Here is a 22538-nt window from a genome sequence, read left to right as displayed (position 1 = left end):
ATGTTTCTGGGGTTCAAACATCCACAACTGAAGCGCCTGCTGCTCAGAGTTCACAGTTCACTCCAAATCAGGGGATATCTTTTTCTCAAGTTACTATGGCACTTTCTCAACCCACTATGACGGTTCCGACTCCTATGGTTCACACTGTTCCTTACGGAGACAATGAGGTTTATCATGATCAGGGTGATAGCACAAATCAGCGAAGCCTTGTAGGAGATCTCCAAGAACAATTCAACAAGATTCAGCTGGAAGTTAAAGCTATTCGGGGAAAAGATTTGTTTGGAAAGAATGCCCAGGAGCTATGTTTGGTTCCCAGTGTACAAATACCAGCTAAATTCAAGGTCCCAGACTTTGAGAAGTATAAAGGTAGTTCTTGTCCGCAAAGCCATCTTGTGATGTATGCCAGGAAGATGTCTACTTATGCAGATAATTATCAGTTGCTTATCCATTACTTTCAAGACAGTTTGACTGGTGCCGCACTGAAGTGGTACACAGGTTTGGATAGCACCAATATTCGGACTTTCAACGACCTAGGTGAGGCCTTTGTCCGACAATACAAGTATAACTCGGATATGGCTCCAGTCAGAGATCTGCTCCGATCCATGGCTCAGAAAGATCATGAAGCTTTCAAAGAATATGCCCAACGATGGAGAGAAACTGCTGCTCAGATTAATCCACCGTTAAAAGAGAAAGAGATGACAAAGATCTTTTTGAATACTCTCAGTCCATTTTATTATGAACGCATGATTGCTAGTGCTCCGAGTGATTTCACCGAAATGGTAAACATGGGGATGCGTCTAGAAGAAGGAGTCCGAACCGGACGTCTGACTAAAGAAGGTGGATCTTCAAGTGGAATCAAAAAGTTTGGAAGTGGTTTCCCAAAGAAGAAAGAACAAAGTGTTGACATGGTATCCCAAGGGAAGCCAAGAGGAAACGTCAATCGTCGACAACAGATTGCTGCTATTGCGCCAGTTGTTAATACATCACCTAATCCGGGATTCACTCCTCAGTTTCAACAACAACAGCCTCGACAACAGGCTCAGCAGTTAAACAATAATCAGAATCGAGTACAAAGAGCTCCACAGTTTGATCCGATTCCAATGACATACACAGAATTGTACCCTGCTTTGATTGAAAAAGGTCTCGTTCAAACTAAAGCACCACCACCAGTACCTGAGAGACTCCCATGGTGGTACAAAGCTGAGGTTTCATGCCCTTATCATCAAGGGGCACCTGGCCATGATCTTGAGCATTGCATAGCTTTGAAATATGAAGTTCAGAGGTTGGTTAGATCTAATCTCCTCTCTTTCAGAAATTTGAATCCTAATGTGCAAGCAAATCCGCTGCCCAATCATGGAGGGCATGTTGTAAACATGGTATATGGATGTCCTGGCCAATACCGAGTCTATAATATCAACTTCTCAAGAGCAGATTTGGTACAAATGCACGCCACTCTTTGTCGGGGGCAGAATTTTCGCCAACATCAATACGGTTCCTGTAGCATATGTTGTGTAGATCCTCACGGGTGTTCGATTGTGAGAAGAGATCTCCAAGTTTTGCTAGATAATGGTACTATTGAGATCTACAGAAATAGGGATGAAAATGAAGTTAACATGATAGGATGTTATCCGCATGAGCTTTTAGTCTCAGATATCAACTCGGAAATGCCTACAGCTAACGTCATCGTTCCTCATTTCAACATGCCTGAGCGCATGGAAGTTACTTACAACAAGCCGAAGGTTCCTGTTGCTCCTTTAATCATTTGTCTACCTGGACCTGTTCCTTATGACTCTGACAAGGCAGTTCCATACAACTATAATGCTACAATGATAAAGAATGGACAAGAAGTTCCTTTACCTACTCTTTCATCTGTCGTGAACATCGCTGATGTGAGTCGAGTAACAAGAAGTGGACGTGTGTATACTCCACTACCTCCGAAGCAGCCTGTTGCTCCTGTTACCGGGCAAAATCCTGTCAATACACCAGTAGGGAATCCTGTGGAAACTCCTGTCAGTAATCCAAACACTGATGTTGGTCAATCCAGTGGAACCAATGTCAATCCCGATTTTGATGAAATTTTGAAGCTTATCAAAAGAAGTGAATACAAGATTGTGGATCAGCTTATGCAGACTCCTTCAAAAATCTCAATACTTTCATTGCTGTTGAATTCAGAAGCCCACAGGGAAGCCCTGATGAAAGTCTTAGATCAAGCTTTTGTAGATCATGATGTGACTGTTGACCACTTTGATGGGATAATAGCCAACATAACAGCTTGTAACAATTTAAGCTTCTGTGATGAAGAACTCCCCGAGGAGGGTAAAAATCACAATCTTGCTTTGCACATTTCTATGAACTGTCAGTCAGACTCTTTGTCCAATGTGTTGGTAGACACCGGATCTTCCTTGAATGTGATGCCAAAAACGACTCTTGCTCGCTTGTCATACCAAGGAATGCCTATGAAGTTCAGTGGTGTAGTAGTCAAAGCATTTGATGGATCGCGAAAATCGGTTATTGGCGAAGTCAACCTTCCCATGACAATTGGTCCACATACGTTCCAAATCATCTTCCAGGTCATGGACATACAAGCTGCTTATAGCTGTCTGTTAGGATGACCATGGATCCATGAAGCAGGGGCAGTAACTTCTACGCTCCACCAAAAGTTGAAATTTGTAACAAATGGAAAATTGGTAACGATAAGTGGAGAACAAGCCTTAATGGTGAGCCATTTATCCAATTTCTCTTTTATCAGTGCTGATGATGTGGAAGGAACCCAGTTTCAAGGTCTCTCTTTAGAAGACGAATCTTCCAAAAAGAAAGCATCAATCTCTTCTTACAAAGAGGCAGTGAAAGTAGTAAAAGATGGAACTACCACTGGCTGAGGGCAAGTTGTGATCCCTACCAAGAATGAAACCAGAGCAGGACTCGGATGTTCACCAACATTCTCGAACTGCACCAAGAAGGATGAAACCCTTCGTCCGATCAAAGAAACATTCATTAGTGGAGGATTCCTTAACCCAATTCCTCAAGAGGTTAATGTCCTTATTGAAGAATGTATCGAAGAAGGTCTCTCCGATGATGAAGAAGAATGGAAATGTTATCTCAATGACTCGGGATACATATCTCAGGAAGAACCATATCCTCCTTCAGAAGAATCCAAAGGCAAAGAAACTGAGCCTGTTCCTGCAGAAATCTGGGACACCTTGGGACAACCAAGTGGAAAATTTGATTATATGGTGAAATACACTGCACCTGAAAGTTACAAGATTTCGATTGAGGATATTCAACCAACCGGATGGGGAGATTCCTTTGAATATAACAGTCAACCAGAAAAGGCTTATCAGCCCTGTCAATTTTCTCAGCAGCCTGAAATTACTGAAGATTTCAGCTTCAATGCATCTGCCAAAGTTCATAATCCTGAAGATGGTTATTATCACATAAATGCCATTTTTGAAGATGAAGGGGAAGATGGTCCCGCAACTGACTCGGAAAGTGTCGCTGACAATGAGTCTCTTCATCCTGAAGACTGGGAAGAACACCCTGAAAATGCTGAAGATTGTGACTCGTCTTATGCTCTTCAAGAAGTAGAAGAAGACCGTTTCAACTCTACAAAGAACAAGGTTGACAAACCAGGACCTTCAAATCCTGCTCGACCAGCGGTCAATGTCAACACTGAAGATAACTCTGAGGAGAATTTTCCTGAATACATAATACACAGAGGAGTTCGTTGCTACTGGAAAGCTGTCGACGTTCCGAATGTTGTTCGCCGCTCAAAGTAATCACCTCGCTGTTATTTTGACCTCCTGCCTTGCCCAAAGCAGAGAGATGTTTTATAGGGCTTCGCTTTTAAATGTTCCGCCCAAATAACTTTGTGTATAGGGCTTTGTTTTAAAAGTTTCCCTCTTTGTCCTGCCCAAGACAAATGAGTTTGTGTTTAGGGCTTTGTTTCAAAAATGAATCATAAATAAAGTGTCATTTTGAATTCCCTACATTATGTGTTTTATTTTTGCTTTTTCTGGAAATGGTAATCCTAAAAAACCAAAAAAAATAAAAAACCAAAATAAAAAAAAAACTTTTCCAAAAAAAAATCTGCATACACTCTTGCATTCATAAATTTTCTGAAATAAATATAAATCACATGTGCAGATTTACTATTGATAAACCCATTGAATGCAATAACCCTATGCCCTCTCCCAACTTTGAGTTTCCTGTGTTCGAAGCCGAAGAAGAGGAAGAAGAGGAGATCCCGGACGAGATCTCTTGATTACTTAAGCACGAGGAAAGAACCATTCTGCCTCACAAAGAGCCTTTAGAAAAGATCAACTTGGGTTCTGAAGAAGACAAAAAAGAAGTGACCATTGGATCACTGCTTGATGCTGATATCAAGAGTAAGTTGACAGACCTTCTCAAAGAATATGTTGACGTGTTTGCCTGGTCCTACCAAGACATGCCTGGGTTGGACACCAATATTGTTCAGTATTACTTGCCATTGAAGCCAGAATGTCCGCCGGTTAAGCAGAAATTGCGAAGGACTCACCCTGATATGGCTAACAAGATCAAAGTGGAAGTTCAAAAACAGCTCGACGCAGGTTTTCTTGTCACCTTTGAGTATCCTCAATGGTTGGCCAACATAGTGCCAGTTCCAAAGAAAGATGGCAAAGTTAGAATGTGTGTTGACTACCGTGACTTGAACAAGGCCAGTCCAAAAGATGATTTTCCATTACCACATATCGACATGCTGGTTGATAACACCGCTAAGTTCAACGTCTTTTCCTTCATGGACGGGTTCTCCGGTTATAATCAGATCAAGATGGCTCCCGAAGACATGGAGAAGACATCTTTCATCACCCCATGGGGTACCTTTTGCTACAAAGTGATGCCGTTTGGATTAAAGAATGCAGGCGCAACTTACCAAAGGGCAATGACTACTCTCTTTCATGACATGATGCATAAAGAAATTGAAGTTTATGTGGACGACATGATAGCCAAGTCCAGCACAGAAGAAGAACATATTGAATACCTTTTGAAGTTGTTTCAACGACTAAGGAAATATCAGCTTCGCTTGAATCCTAACAAATGTACTTTTGGGGTTAGATCTGGAAAACTCTTGGGTTTCATTGTCAGCCAAAGAGGTATTGAAGTAGATCCCGACAAAGTCAGAGCTATTCAAGAGATGCCTGCACCAAAAACTGAAAAGAAAGTAAGAGGATTTCTCGGACGATTGAACTATATCTCCAGATTTATCTCTCAAATGACTGCTACATGTGGGCCAATTTTCAAGCTTCTCCGCAAAGATCAAGGGGTTGTTGTCATACCCCAAATTTGTCCTACCCTTTAATTTCTAACTGGCTTATACTTTCCATTTCATCTGCATACCATCATTAGGGCATTTGCATGACTTCGCATTCATTCATTAAATGCAAGCATGGGATCTAAGACTTCACAATATCCAGAGTCTCTACAGAGGTGTTCATTGTTCATGGATTAAAGTACTCTCTGTATGCTTGGGATTATTAGATAAGTCCAGAGGTTTGGGCCTCATGATCATCTGGGGGTTCTTACTTGGGCTATTCATCAATTGCGGAGTGGCTTCATCATTATTGTAATACAATTCCTTCTGTTGGGCTCCACTCAATTTCTTTGAACTTGGACACGCCTTATTGATTGGGGATTGATGTTCACACCCCTGTGTTCGATCCTAAGGTTCACTTTGATTAGTTGTGTTGCAAGACATTCACTTTGGATTTTGTGCAAGATTCTAGTTAAACATGGTGGACTTTGTACATCTTAATAAATTTGAAAAGCATACAATGAAAACTTTGATTTTTTTAGTCCAAGCAAACCATGGGAAATTTACTTTTGGTACAAAGCCCATAGGATGTTATCATGGGCTTTTCATCTTTCATCCAAATTTAGCATGGAGTTCAAACGGATGAAGAGTTGGAATTCAAGTTCTACAAATGAAGAAGATTCTTTTCATACACAAAGTCATTGAATTACATGAGGGGTGTTCAAGAAAAGTCATTAAAAGTTGCATTCAAAATCCAAGGCGTTTGAAATAGACTACATATGAAAATTACAACAAAAGAGAACATAATCAAAGTCTATGGTATATTTCCCTTGAGATTCTTCATGCCATCCATGTCCATACAGCATGCTGCCTTGCTAAAAACCAAGATAACCAACAGAATCCTGCATCAATACATCATTCACACACCAGTTCAGTATCAAAATCACCCCACAACAACAAAAGATAACCAAAAAAACAGTAGCATGATTAACAAAATGGCCCTGCATACACTCTGTTTCAGCAATTCAGGCAGCTTACAAATCATTCAGAACTCCATACAATAAATAAACCCAATATCATGCTACCTACATATTCACCATGGCGCTAGGCTAGCATCATCATCCTAAAGCAAAACCAAACAGCATCATTCAAATTACCAAACACTTGCATTCATCACCATGGCATTCCATTAACTGTCCTAACAATAATCAAATAAACAAAATTATCACTATCCTAGTTACATAGTCATGCATCCATTCTTTTAAACTCATTCAGATTTTGAACCATAAACCCAACAGCATCCTAACATTCATACTCAACAATTTCAAACATTCAAACAAACACACAAAAAACTCAGTTCACACATTAAACCAATATATGAGACCAGCCCCATTTTCTATTAATTCTAAACATTCACAACCATACAAGTCAGCCATATCATCAGCCCAGCCACAACATACATGTTATACTCCAAACTCCTTCAAAATACACCTGTACATACAAGTTATAACAACATCAACAATCTAACAGTTTTCAAAACCACACACACTTGACATTCAGCATACATTGTAACCATTACCACCTGCATAATTCCAAAGAAAATTTAACCAACCACTAAGAATAACAACTAACCCTTTTACTCTAAACCAATTTTCTAAAGTCCAACAGTTTTAACCAACCGTTAGTTAACATTCCTAACAGCCACATAATTTCATCCTAACAAGTTACATATACATCATTCGTATATAACCCTGCACAGCCCATCCATCAACCAATACATACACAATTCAATCAACCTGCTAACAGTGGCACTAACCCTGGTTCTAAACTAACAGGCAGGCTAACGCATCGAGGAAAAACAGAGCTAAGCATATCGTAAGTCTGGGAAGGAGTAAAACTCACCGGTAACGGTTTCATGACAAGCAATCTGATAAGCCCTAACATAATTCCAAGAGCGGCTTCCGGTATAGTCACTAACAGTCGGCATAAACAACCCTGCAGCAATGCCATACACATTCAGTTCAAATCACACACGCCACATGCTGCCAATTCAAAGCATCCATGTTCAAATTAACTGCTACAGCATGCACACAGTAAATACAAAGAGGAAAAAAACCGGCAGCCATACATTCATCAAAATTTACAACAAAAATAGTTTACAGCCAGCACACATTCACATTAACTCAAGCCTAAAAAAATCATCATAGATAAAAACCAGTCCCTGCAACATTCAGAATACCATATGCTAAGCACAGAACATCAAAGCTTAATACTTCACCTGCTGAGCTGAGATATGTCCCTCCGAACTCTAGGTCTCCTCATCATTCCACACGGCTAGTCAGTCTCATTTTGACAACGGTTGATTCATCCAGATTCAGATCCCACGCTGTGTGTTTCATTCTACCAAGTGACTCCATTGGAAACCTGCATATAGTGCAAAAGAGAATACATCAATCCCATACACAAAAAGAAGTGAAAAATCAGAAGAATAGAACAAAGTCCCACACTCGAGAAATTGAAAAAAACTCATTGCAAGCTGTAATTTAGGCTCCACACCCAAGAATTCATCATCATTACTCAATCATTGCCCATATAAAAACCAGTTTCACTCACCTTCAGAAAGACACCTAGAGAAAGCACGATCACATATCTTCGTCATTGTTTCGCTTGCAAACTTTGAGAGAAGAAGTGCTAAGTCTAAAGTTCAACCACGCCATTCATACACCTCTTTCACCATTCATCCCTACCTCCCTCACATCACCATTTCACAAAGGATTCAAACCCTGCAATCTCAATTCCACCACCTTCACCTCAGAATCATCCTCAGCTCCCCTCTGCAACAACGCTTCTCCCTTCATCTTCATTAGTTCGCAATAACTCTCAGAAGCGGTAACTACGCGCATACAGAACACACACGCAGAAAAAACGTGTGAATTCCAAAAAAAAAAAGCAAAGAAGAAGAAGATTGAACTCAAGAGATTAGGAGTATTCGTACCTGAAATTGAAGCATCTCCTCTTGATCTCATCTGCGTTTATTTCGCGCCAACGCCATTTGGATTCTCCCTTCCGGTTTTCCCTTCAATTCGCGTGTTCTTCACCTCCAAATTCGATTCGAGATATCTCAGACTTAGGTTATACTTGGGGAATCGGTGAGGCGAAGAAGAAAGACGCGTTCGGTTCATCGTGGCGGCGCGGTGAATATTTGAATCGGAGATGGAGAGCTTGAGACGGAGAAGCTTCGATCGGAGAGGGACGCTGTTCGTTGCGCCGTCGTCTACCGGCCCATGTAGGAGAGGATGAATTTGTTGGAGTACTCACGTAAGCCTTTACCCTAATCCCCTTTTCCTCCTTTCTTTTTATTTTTAATTTTAATTTCTTTTATTCTTTTCTCATCAAAATAAAATCTCAATAATCATGGATCACACAAACCACAATCTTGGGCCACGAATGCTAAGCGCACCCCCTCAGGCCCGTTCACTACCATTTTTTGGTGGCTGAAGAAAACAATAACAAAAATAACCTCTGGGCTAGGCTTCATGGGCCCTGCGCCCAGTTTCTCTTTACACTACCAATCTTCAGGCTTTTACCCCCTGCTTCTATATTTTCTCGTTAGAAGTTAGGGATCTTGACATAGTTGTGTTTTAAATTTTTTTAGATAATAAAAACATGATAAAAATCACTTGCTTTTGTTAGATTATAGTGAGTAAAAAACGACATATAAAAATCAATTTTCTTTGTTAGTTTTTCATAAAAGAATAAATAATCACTTTTTTGTTAGACTTTTAGGATTTAATTTTGGTCCTTGATTCAATTTCTTTCATAAAAATAATCATAAAAATAATAGTACTTTTAATTCACTTTTGTGCTATATTTTGACTTGTTCTTTTTCATGCTCTTATGCTATTTTCAATACTCTACTTAGCGCTTTATTTTTCACGCTTCTTTTAAACCCTAACTTTAGATAGAAACAAACATAGGTGGATACCATCGAGTACGATGGGCGCGAGGGGTGCTAATACCTTCCCCTTGCGTAACCGACTCCCGTACCTTGATTCTCTGGTCGCAAGACCTTGTTCCTTCCTTTGTTAGGTTTTCTGATATTCCTTTCCCTTATGGGATAAATATATTGGTGGCGACTCTGTTCATTTTTCGCGAGCGTGCGACAGTTGTATGGACTGAAGATTGCCAGAAAGCGTTCGACAGTATCAAAGAGTACCTGTTAGAACCACCAATATTGATTCCTCCAGTTGAAGGAAGACCATTAATCATGTACCTTACTGTGTTAGAAGAATCCATGGGTTGTATGCTTGGACAACAAGATGAAATCGGTAAGAAGGAGCATGCCATCTATTACTTGAGTAAGAAATTCACAGACTGTGAGTCTCGTTACTCCATGCTCGAAAAAACGTGTTGTGCTTTGGCTTGGGCTTCAAAACGTCTCCGCCAATACATGATCAACAATACTACTTGGTTAATCTCCAAAATGGATCCGATCAAGTATGTCTTTGAAAAGCCTGCCTTAACAGGAAGGATTGCCCGATGGCAAATGCTGTTATTCGAATATGACATTGAATACCGTGCTCAGAAAGCGGTCAAAGGAAGCATTCTCGCCGATCACTTGGCGCATCAACCAATTAATGAATATCAATCTCTCAAGTTTGACTTTCCTGATGAAGATGTCTTGTACTTGAAGATGAAAGATTGTGACGAACCGTTACCAGAAGAAGGTCCTGAGCCTGGATCAAGATGGGGCCTAATTTTCGACGGAGCAGTAAACGCTTTTGGCAATGGAATTGGGGAAATCATCATCACTCCCAAGGGTACTCATATCCCGTTCTCCGCCAGATTGCTATTTGATTGTACCAACAACATCGCAGAATATGAAGCTTGTATCATGGGTCTCGAAGAAGCCATTGACTTAAGGATCAAGATCCTCGACATATATGGAGATTCAGCCCTTGTGATCAACCAAATCAAAGACAAGTGGGAAACTTACCACCCTGGTTTGATTCCTTACAGAGATTATGCAAGACGTCTGTTGACTTTCTTCAACCAGGTTGAATTGCATCATATACCTCGAGATCAGAATCGAATGGCAGACGCCTTGGCTACTCTATCTTCCATGTTCAAAGTCAGTCACTGGAATGATGTGCCTAAAGTCAGGATCACGCGCCTTGAAAGGCCCGCTTATGTGTTTGCAACTGAAGCAGTCATCGATGATAAACCGTGGTTCCACGACATCAAACGCTTCCTTCAAACTCAAGAGTACCCGCTTGGGGCATCAAAAAAAGATAAGAAAACTCTAAGGAGGCTTTCTGGCAGTTTCTTCCTGAACGGAGATGTGCTATACAAAAGAAATTTCGACATGGTTTTGCTCAGATGCCTGGATAGACATGAAGCAGACATGTTAATGCATGAAGTGCATGAAGGGTCCTTTGGAACTCATTCAAATGGGCATGCAATGTCCAAAAAGATCTTAAGAGCAGGATACTATTGGTTGACAATGGAATCTGATTGTTATAAACACGTGAAGAGATGTCACAAGTGCCAGATCTATGCAGATAAGATCCATGTGCCACCGACTCTACTCAACGTTCTTTCATCTCCGTGGCCTTTTTCAATGTGGGGTATCGACATGATTGGAATGATCGAACCAAAAGCTTCAAACGGTCATCGTTTCATCTTGGTAGCAATTGATTAATTCACCAAATGGGTCGAAGCAGCATCTTACGCCAATGTTACAAGACAAGTGGTTGTGAGGTTTATCAAGAATAACATCATTTGCCGATATGGTATTCCCAGCAAGATCATTACTGACAATGGTTCAAACTTGAATAACAAAATGATGAAAGAATTATGTGAGGAATTCAAGATTGAGCATCATAACTCTTCTCCTTACAGGCCAAAAATGAACGGCGCTGTTGAAGCTGCTAACAAGAACATTAAGAAGATCGTCCAGAAAATGGTCGTCACTTACAAAGACTGGCATGAAATGCTGCCATTTGTTTTACATGGGTACCGTACTTCAGTGCGTACTTCAACAGGGGCAACTCCTTTTTCTCTAGTATACGACATGGAAGCTGTGCTCCCCGTAGAAGTTGAAATCCCATCAATGAGAGTCCTCATGGAAACTAAGTTATCAGAGGCTGAATGGTGTCAAAACAGATACGATCAGTTGAACTTAATCGAAGAAAAACGTATGACTGCTCTATGCCATGGACAGTTATACCAAGCAAGGATGAAACAAGCCTTCAATAAAAAGGTTCGACCTCGTGAATTTCGAGAAGGCGACCTCGTGCTTAAAAAGATCTTGTCTTTTCAACCAGATTCTAGGGGCAAATGGTCTCCTAATTACGAAGGCCCGTATGTTGTCCAAAGAACATTTTCTGGCGGCGCCATGACTCTTGCAACCATGGATGGTGATGAACTCCCATATCCTGTGAATGCTGATGCAGTCAAGAAATACTTTGTCTAAAAAAATACAAAAGAACAGCTCGGTAAGTCGAAAACCCGCAAAGGGCGACTTAGGCAAAAATGAGTGTCTCGGTGGACTGAAAACCCGAAAGGGCGGTCCAGGCAAAAATTAGAGACAATAAACAGAAAAAAATTCATCCTGGTAGATTGAAAACCTGAAAGGGCAATCTAGGCAAAAATTAGGGATTTATGACAAAGTAACTGCATCAGTCTGTACTTCGTCACCTGAGGAGTCTTTTTCCATCAAAGGATCTTCGATCAAATCATTATCAATCTGAAGCGACAAACACAGTTGGAACTCAAAGTTGTTAAGGGGATAGTGGTTATTTCTTTCAATGTAGCCTTTTCCGCATAATTACCATTTCCAACTTTTGTAAATACTCCATGGAATCACGCCTTTAGCGGATTTCCATCCTATTAAATAAATTTGAGCCTTGTGCCCATTTGTTTGCAATCTCTAATTTCTTTTAGCTTGCAAAATGACGCTTTAATTGTGTTATTCGTTTTTGAAAAAAAAAAAAAGAAAAAATAAGTTTTAAATGAATTTACTTCAATTTTCTTTTTCAAAATAAAGGCGAAATTTTCCTTTGAGTTGTGAACAACGGAAGGAACATCAGCAGTCGTCTCCATAGGATGAACAAAAGGATTCTCCCTGAAAAATTGTTGAGACAACGGTATTCTTGTCCCAAAAAAGAATTCTTGAAGCAATTACCCCTCGAGGTAAAGAAGCTCTTCTATCCCCAGTGAAGAAGCTCTTCTATCCCCAGTGAAGAAGCTCTCCTATCCTCAGTGACGAAGATTTTCCATCTCCAGTGAAGAAGTTCTTCCCTCTCAATAAGAAAAGATGCTCATCTTCCCCAGAGAAGTTTAAAGCACGCAACACCATTCATCACCTGTGTTATCTACACCGTGTTGAAGAACATTTGCCAAGTATCTGGTTGTATTGCGACGTCGGTCCTTCTCCAGTATATACTTCATTGTCTGTCAGTCTCGTCAGCATGCATGCTACATTCATGACATTAATCATTCATACATATTTGCATCATTTATGCATTCTTGCATTTTTCAGTGTATGCTTTAAAATCATTTGTTCAGGATATATCTGTCCCAAAAAAGAAAAAAGAAGAAAAAAAAGAAAAGAGAAATAAAGAAAAGAAAAAGAAACAAATATGGGCGTGTCATCTCTCCAAGTAGGTTGTCACCCATAAGCAGAAAACATCTTCTTTCTCCAGTTCCCCACTGAGATCATTCCTCGTGGAAGAAGGTTGCTTTAGTTTCTCCTCTCAAAACAAAGGAGAAAATACCCAGTTGAGTTCATTCCTCATGGGTACAAAGTCTTGTTTGACTGTCTCTTTCCAATTCATTCTTGGTTAGAACTTTGTCTTTACCAAAAAAATTCAAATTCCGATTCCTCAAACAGAGTCGTGAAAAAAATTGAACCCTAAACAATAGCCTCATCATCTGAGCAGTTTATGTTTCTTTCAAAAAATTTCCTCTCAAGGAAATCAATCATGAAGATCATTCGACAAATCAGGGCCTTATTACGGTTCACAAGGCTGAATATCCAGTAATTTCCCTAACAAAGTCTCCAGAATCATTTTATCACTCGGCTGATAATTGATCATGTCTTCAAAACCGCTATCACAAGGCTGGTAGTCGGTAACCTTTTGTTCTGGTTATATTATTAAACATGTCTATCACCATGCTGATAGTCGGTAATATTAACCAAACCTTTGAAACTCTTTTACCTTGTCAAGTCTATCACAACGCTGGTAGTCGGTAATACAGTTTCATACCTTTCACCTTCGCATTATTAAACAAGTCTATCCCCAAGCTGATAGTCGATAATGTCGATAGGTAAGCTTTTCTTACAAAGCTACCATTCTCTGGCGAAGCGTACACTTGCTTCCCCGAAAAGAAAGAAAACGGATTCTCTTCCTAAAACGGATTGGGACATCCTTCCCGATCTCTTTTCCCCAGCGGAGTCAGTTCTTGATATCCCCTCGGTAAAGATATCCTTGCATCATTCGCAATTTTGGTATCTTAGGTCCAAAATTCGCGTCTTCTGATATTTAAGTCTCTTCCACCCTATCAAAACGAAGATTTTCAATCTTCATGTCTCAGGTTGAAGAAACTTAAATAGGGGCATCTGTCATACCCCAATTTTTGACCTAAGATACCACCTCATATCATTGCATATGCATCATTTGCATCTCTAACAAATTGCATTAGCTTGTGTTTGCTACTTGTGACTCAGCAGGGTTTAATCAAGAAAACACTCATCAGTACAAGTAACAATCAATTAGGGTTTTGTTCTCCCTTCATCTCAAATGAATCATCTTCATCAACAATTAACATTTGGTCCTCAGAGATTCATTTCAACAAGCTCAACAGCTTTGAATCGACTGAATTAGGGTTTTGACTGAAGACAACACACTCCTGACTTTTGCTCAGAATTTGACCTAATGGCTTGGGACATGATATCAAGACCTCAAGTGCATCATTTTGACCTAATCCATTGGCTCATAACATCTCCTACACAAAGATTGATCAGACAAATCCTCAGATCAGGGTTTTGGAACTATCAGGGACTGAAATCAGGGATCACATTTGGGAAACCCTAAAAACCCCCAGGAAGTCAATCAAATGTTTCAATCATCCTCAAATAATCCCTATGACAATATACAATGGAAATTACATCTCAATTCAAGATCCACAGTCATCAATTTCATCAGGTCGACAATTAGGGTTTTTGACCTAATTCACTGAACCACTGACTTTTTAATCAGGACATGGTGCTACAACTCAAACCATGGCTCAATATCCTCTAATGCTTCAATGTGATCCATTCATACCATTCATTTGGTGAGATTAGCCTGTTTCATTTGAAATCTCCAGAAACGCGATTCGTCTGAAAAAGTCAACTGTACAAGAACACCTTTGACTTTTGGGAATTTTGGTCAACCATGACTTTTGAAGTTTTGAATCATCAATATATGATATATGAAGTCATTTGATCAAGAAAAATCAAGAAAATCAATCAAAAATCAAAAAGTCAAAAGTTTGACTTTTCATACTTAGAAAAATTTCTAAGTGTTTTTCATGGTTTTTTCCAAACTTTGAAAGGGAATTTCTCAAAATTTCACCTACAAACTGAAAAAAAACTTCCAACATGAAAGTTGTAGATTTTGATCCAATAAACAACTTTGACACATATAATTTTTTTCCATAAGATCAACCATTTAAGAGATATGGAGCTTCAAAGTTGGTATCTTATGAAAATTTCACTTAAAACTTCATTTTCTTCAAAGTTCATGGAACTTTTTCACCCACTTCCTTAAAGATCTTGAAGAAACTTTCAACTAGGGTTTTGAAGTATGCAACATGAGCTTTCCAAAATGTCCAAGAGCAAGAAAAAATATGGAGTGTAGCCATGGTTTTGAATTTTGCAATTAGAGGTCATTATGCTTAAAGTTACACACCATTTTCACCAAGTTTCAACACTATATAGTCTATAATCCATACAATGACCTCTTGCAACTCCAAAGGGCAAGATTCTTATCATAAAAGATTGGATAGGAGAGAATATATTGTCACTTGAGATTTCTAACCATGGTTAACATTTTTAACCTAATGCATTTAATGAAAAATATTCTCTTTATCTCTTAAGCCAAAAACCATCATTACAATCTCAACTTGCCAAGGCTTATGATCCAATTTCGTGGCCTATAAATAAGAGATGGAAATCACATCCAAGAGCACACCAAAGCATTGAAAAAGCTTGCTTTCTCACTTCTTACCTATTTGAAAGTTCTTTCCATTTTTCAAAGAAGTTAGAACTTCAACTTTCAAATCTTGAAAGTTCTAACTATTGGTGTCATCCAAACATATTCTAAACATCATTTTGAATTTGTTTGGACCATTAAACCATCACCAAACTATCCAAAAGTCAGTTTCATCACAAAAACTCCATAAGTGCACAAATTGAGCCTTAAACCTCCAATTCTCGATCTACTCGTGTATTTACCAAACTATCACTTCAAACATCTTCCATACATCAATTAGAAGTGATCCAAACATCTGGAACGTTTCTGGATGTAGAGAAACACCATGGCCGTTTTCAGTTTGGAGCCAAAACAGGTGGAGGTCCGTAGAATGATTCAGAAAGTTTCGAGCAAGTTTAAGAACATCAACATGATCCTTGAACATCACTGAAGCGATCCCAATCATTTCCAAGCTTTGAAGCTTCCTGAATCATGCCCAGTAACTCACGGTTTGCTCAAAACTTATTCGGTTCGATTATGATCAATCATGCTTTTTAAATAACTTTTGAATGTATATTATTGTTTATCGTGATGTTCTTAACGTTTCTGGATGCTTAATTGCCATTTGGTTACATATTTCACGAGTTGCCATTCTAGGGTTGCGAAGCTTCAAAAATGGGGATCTGTGATAGGGGCCAAATTAGGTGACAATAAAGGCATATTCGAGCTCAGGGCATGTCACTTGATTGATCTGGGTTACTGTTTTGTTTGTTCATCTTGTTTCATGCAGGTTTGAAATCGGAGATGATTAGCTACAAAATAGCTGGGAAGAATCCGTAGCTAATTTGTAGCTAAAACTTTTACAGGTTTGTAAGGAAGAAGACGAGGACGTGGCGTCCTCTGGTTGGTCTATTTGCGCGCGGGCGTTTTTTAAAATTCAGACTAGTCATATGCTTTGTTGACCACGCTTTTACCATGCTCCTTGCTTCAGCAGCCGTCTGATCAATCTTGATCATCATCCAACAGGCCTCAGCACGCAGGCTCATCATAGACCCTTGGGGGTCTGCCACACAGGATCACATATATTAATATTTTCTTAACTAATTTAATTTTCTTTGCAAAAATTAATCAAAAATAGTTTTAAAAAATCACAAAAATATTTTAATTTCACTTTTAGGTTGATAAAATATTTAATTATTTTTTGACATGAAAATATTTTATTTTTCTTCATAATTAATTTATTTTGTTAATTAATTAGTAATTGTGTGAATATTTGCTATTAATTAATATCAACCAATCAAAAACTCCAAAAAAAATATATTCTTTTTATATTTAGGTTTATATTTGTATAATCTAATTTGTGACATAAAAAAAAAAAGAGAATTATTTTTCTTGATTAAGTTTAATTATTTGTATAATTATTTGTTTAATTATCTTATTAATTAACTTAATTCCATTCAAAAAAAACACACAAAAAATATCTTCTCTTAGATTATTTTCTTTTGAATTTGATATCATCATATAACCTTCTTGTAATTAATCATTTGAATTTTCATGTTGTGATTTTTGATTACTATTGCAGATCACTTGAATAATTACAATTCATTTAAGGTTTCGAGATCTGTTTCTTTGTCGTCTTCTGGCTTTGTCTATTTTTCTGTCTTCCATTTGCTACAGAGGATGATCATGAAATAATTTATTTCAAGCATATCACTTGAAGATCAAGGTAACACCTCAAGCTCAGAAATCCAATTTTCTCATTCTTCGAGGTAAGCCTAAAACTCAATCAACTGTTTTCACAACAGTAATCAATTCACTTTCAAATCATCCATTGTTTTTCAAAACAGTGGGGCCTCTCGAATATTAGAGAGTATAAGTCCCTTTTCTTTTTCTTTGTACAGTTTTTTTTTTTTAAACAGAAAACTTTTTCCGAAACTTCAAAACAGTTTTTTTAACAACAAATCCCACATCTTTTTCAAACCATCCACCCTGTTTTATGAAAATAAAACAGGGGCCTCTCGAATATTAGAGAGTATAAGACCCACTCCTTTTATACAGTTTTTCTTTGTACAGAAAACTCTTTCAAAACAATACTTTTCAAATTGTTTTCAAAACAACAAACGACGCGTCTGTAAATAAAAACAATCAACCATGTTTTGTAAATAAAACACGGGCCTCCACGTAGGTATAAGTCCCAAGCCCTTTCGTACATACCCACTCTAGTACATGAAATTAGGTATTTCATTGTACGCCTTTTGTACATATCTCGATCAGTTTGATTTTTAACTTTGAATAACAAACCAAAAATGAAGGTTTCTTTAAATCTTCCCAAAAATACCATGGGCCTCCATGTAGGTATAAGTCCCAAGCCCCTTTGTAAATACATGTTTACATAGCTTTGAATAAATTCAAGTGGACCTCTCCTCGATTATGAGTCCCGAGCCCCTATATATACAAATGGAGCATGCTTACAGGTATATTTCCTTCATAAACTCCATTATATACACACACTCTGTCATATATAACTGTTCATGTACTTGTTCATGTTTGTTTGTACTTGTTCATACTTGTGATTGTGTTATATGCTTATTCAACTTAGTACAACACTAGGTTCCCCATAGCCTCCTATTGGGCTTCGTGCAAAGAATCTCCACTAGTTTAGGTTAGGACATAGAGTATGGTTTCCCGGTGAAATCGCTCTAAGAGCTCAAACCAACTATACCATGCCTCCCCTTGGGCTTTGTACAAACGAGTGACCCTCCCATAGCCTCCTCTTGGGCTTACAATGCAAGGACCCTGGATTGTCCCTCCCATAGCCTCCTCTTGGGCTTACAATGCAAGGACCCTCGGATAGCCTCCTCTTGGGCTTCGTACAAGGACCCACGGGCTTCTTATAAGCATCCCCAATATCCAAATCAAAATACCCTAGGAGATTAGACATTTTTCATCTCTATGCTAGGAGTATCTCTTATATATCATCACAAACAATCAATCAATCAAACTTTTTGCCACAAGTCTGGCTAATCAATCAAATTTCTTTTGCCACAAGGCTGGCTAATCAATCAAACTGTTTTACCACCGTACTGGATGATTAATCAAAGTTTTTGTCACAAGGCTGACTTCATTGAAACTTTTGCCACAAGGCTGGCTGATTAATCAAAGTTTTTGTCACAAGGCTGACTTCATTGAAACTTTTGCCACAAGGCTGGTTAAACAAAAACATCTTTATCATTCTAAGCACCCTAAGTGGCATGGCCCCGGGCTTATAATGAAAAGATTTTCAAACAAAATCAAACAGATGTATGTGATGATATAGATTAGATACATCTAGCATTTAGACGACATTTGTCTATTTTCCTTTGCTTCCACTAGCATAAGTGGGAACTACGATTGCTCTGACTTTCTCAACATCCCTTTGAGAATACATAGGCACAAGGTCGATCCTTGGCGAGCAAAACAAAACAAAACAAAAAAAAACCATTCAAACCTTAGCACCCGTAGACCCCGAGCTACAGATGCTCTGATTCCCTCTAAGGGATATGTATGCAGAGGATCGCGATGATCTTTGCGAGCATAATCAAACAAACACCTTAGGTCCCACCTATTTCACAACAGAACCTTCACCGTAGCACAGAATAAAAACAATAAAGAACCCTGTAGAGTACTACAGATACGTTGGGTGCTAATACCTTCCCTTCGTATAACCAACCCTCTTACCCAAGATCTCCCCCCACTTTTAGGTTATTGCAGCTTTTTTCCTTTTCCTCCTTTGGAAATAATAAAAAGTTTGGTCGGTACAAAAGAAAAATCATTTTTTATGAGCACTCGAGCCCAAAGAAGGCATCAGGTGTCTCATCCACAAAAAAGAGGAACAAAACGGTTTTTCGCCCGCGACAAAATGACACCAAGGTGTCAAAGTTTAATTTGACACCAAATCTCAACCGTTAAAATTATTGATCAAACAGTGATACTAAATATAATAAAATAATAATAAAAAATATTTAGCATATTTTTCTCATAATAAATAGGCTATTTAGTATCACTGTTTGATCAATTATTTTAACGGTTGAGATTTGGTGTCAAATTAAACTTTGACACCTTGGTGTCATTTGATGGGTCAAGTTACTGTGCATAGAGAATAATCTATGCACCATGCATAGAATAATCTCTGCCCTTGGATCAACATTTTAATCTAACGGTGAATATTAGGCATATATAAGACATTTGCTAAAGAGGAAACCTAATCTCATTCTCTCGCTCTCTCACGATTTTGGGGCTTCGGATTCTCTCTCTCGCCGCCACCACCATCGCACTCTCTCTCTCGCCGCCACCACCACCATCGCACTCTCTCTCTCGCCGCCACCACCACCATCGCACACTCTCTCTCTCTCGCCACCACCACTATCGCAGCACCTTCAACATCATCATCTAGGTAAGATTAAAACTTTCTTCCGATTAGGTCGCGATTTTGTTTCAATTTGTGTTTTAGTTACTACGATTAGGTCAGATTAGGTCACGATTTTGCTATATTTGAGTAATATGTATGAAATAGAGTAATATGTATTGAGTAATGCATGGTCTACTATGAGCACTATATGTAACTTGCTGAGTTATTACTAGACTGATTTGAGTAATATGTATGAAATAGAGTAATATGTATTGAGTAATGCATGGTCTACTATGAGCACTATATGTAACTTGCTGAGTTATTACTAGACTGATTTGAGTAATATGTATGAAATAGAGTAATATGTATTGAGTAATGCATGGTCTACAATGAGCACTATATGTAACTTGCTGAGTTATTACTAGACTGATTTGAGTAATATGTATGAAATAGAGTAATATGTATTGAGTAATGAGTGGTCTACTATGAGCACTATATGTAACTTGCTGAGTTATTACTAGACTGATTTGAGTAATATGTATGAAATAGAGTAATATGTATTGAGTAATGAGTGGTCTACTATGAGCACTATATGTAACTTGCTGAGTTATTACTAGACTGATTTGAGTAATATGTATGAAATAGAGTAATATGTATTGAGTAATGAGTGGTCTACTATGAGCACTATATGTAACTTGCTGAGTTATTACTAGACTGATTTGAGTAATATGTATGAAATAGAGTAATATGTATTGAGTAATGAGTGGTCTACTATGAGCACAAATTGTTGGAACACTTTTTGGCTCATTTTGTTTACCCATTCTGTCAATAGATTATTGAATTGGAGTAATATGAATTTCTGCTCCTTAACCCATTTACCACACTATGTTCATTTCCATGTAGAGTTCATATTATGTTCATATGCTTCCCAAGGCTTTTGCTCATTACTGTGAATCCATCTAATTTCTGATAGATGTATTTATATGTTAAGTTAGTCTGTCATTGCTGCATATTCATAGTAAATATGCTTCCGACAACAAAGAATGTACAAGTTATCCCTAGTTTATCTTGTATTGCTTTTATTTATGTATTCTGCTAAAAGTGTTCTTTTTCAGAATCAGGATACTGCTGCACATCATCATGGATGATTGTATTCTTTAAATAGAGTATTGTTTTTATTTATGATTGGAAATAGAGTAATATGTATTGAGTAATGCGTGGTCTAAACTGAGCACTATATCTAGGATTGTAGTATGACATCTTATTGTAGTATGACATCTTATTGTAGTATGTTCTGTTCCTTGCTTATTGAGTAATATGTTGTATGGACAGATATGAGAACAAGATCTGCGGCACGAATTGAGAACAATGACCATTCTGATGATTTTGTTACAATCATAGAGGAAGACGTAAATGATCGTACTGCTGCAGTTGGGACTGAAGAGGAAGAGGATGGATTTGCTGACATGAGAAATAAGAAAAGCAAAAGAACTTCATCAAATATATTGCATAGAAGTAAGTATTTGAATAATCTGTTTTTGGATTTGAGTAATTTGTTGTTAATATTTATGTTTAGAATAGTCATATCATAAGTTTTTTTGGGAGGCCCTGCCCTGTACAAGTTAGCTACAAAAACAGAATCTAAACACAGAAACTCAATAACACAGTGACAACAAACTCAATAATTTTTCAGATGAACGCGATCCTTGAACTAGCTATATACTGTCAGAATCTAAACACAGAAACTCAATAACACAGTGACAACAAACTTGTAACATTATGTAATCATGTAGTTAGTTTATATATGGTTAATTAGATACATTGACCATTGATGAAGCTTAGATTTGTTAACTGCAGGATTATATGTTATATATGCTTCATGTAGAGATGTAATCCAACATGATTAGTTGTTATACACTTCATCTTAGAGATGTAATTATGTTTATGTAGCTTAATCCAATTCACTCCATGTTGAAAATGGGTTTTACCACTGTCTTCTGTATATAGTCTATTTGCATTTACAATTATTTGCTTACAACATAGTAAGTAATATAATGCTACTCATTAGTGCATTTACAATTATTTGCTTATGACTGGAATCAAATTAAATTTTTATGAATTGATACTGTGTAAAATCTCTAAATTTTCATGCTTTGTACACCAACAATCACTCCCCACTCTCGTCAGCCTAAGTGTCGATCATGTCTCGCAATATTATTACAATGTCAAATATAAAAAAATCCCCCTTTACACAAGTTAGGACCCGAATCATATATTACACACGTCCACAGAATGTATAAACCCCATTGGTCCACTCATTCACCTAGTTCTTTAGTTATTAGTATTGCAATAATTTGTTTATAACATTCTTAAAAAATTATAGAAAATGATTTGCATAGATAATAGTTAAAATTCAGTCCGAACTAAAACAAAATTCGTTAATATTGGACTTGATCATCAAATCAAATCTATAGGTAATTAAATACATAAATGAAGGGGTTAGATTCACCTCAAAACCAATTTAACAAATAATGTGAACATATGTTCATTTGAGATGAGTGTGTCAAAACAATTGATATACATTCAGAAAAAAACAGAACCATCATCCATCAATTATAAAACTAAA

Source organism: Vicia villosa, linkage group LG4 (assembly GCF_029867415.1).
Source record: "Vicia villosa cultivar HV-30 ecotype Madison, WI linkage group LG4, Vvil1.0, whole genome shotgun sequence".
Taxonomy (NCBI): Eukaryota; Viridiplantae; Streptophyta; class Magnoliopsida; order Fabales; family Fabaceae; genus Vicia; species Vicia villosa.
The sequence above is the reverse complement of the archived record's forward strand: the minus strand, read 5'-3'. Positions refer to the sequence as shown.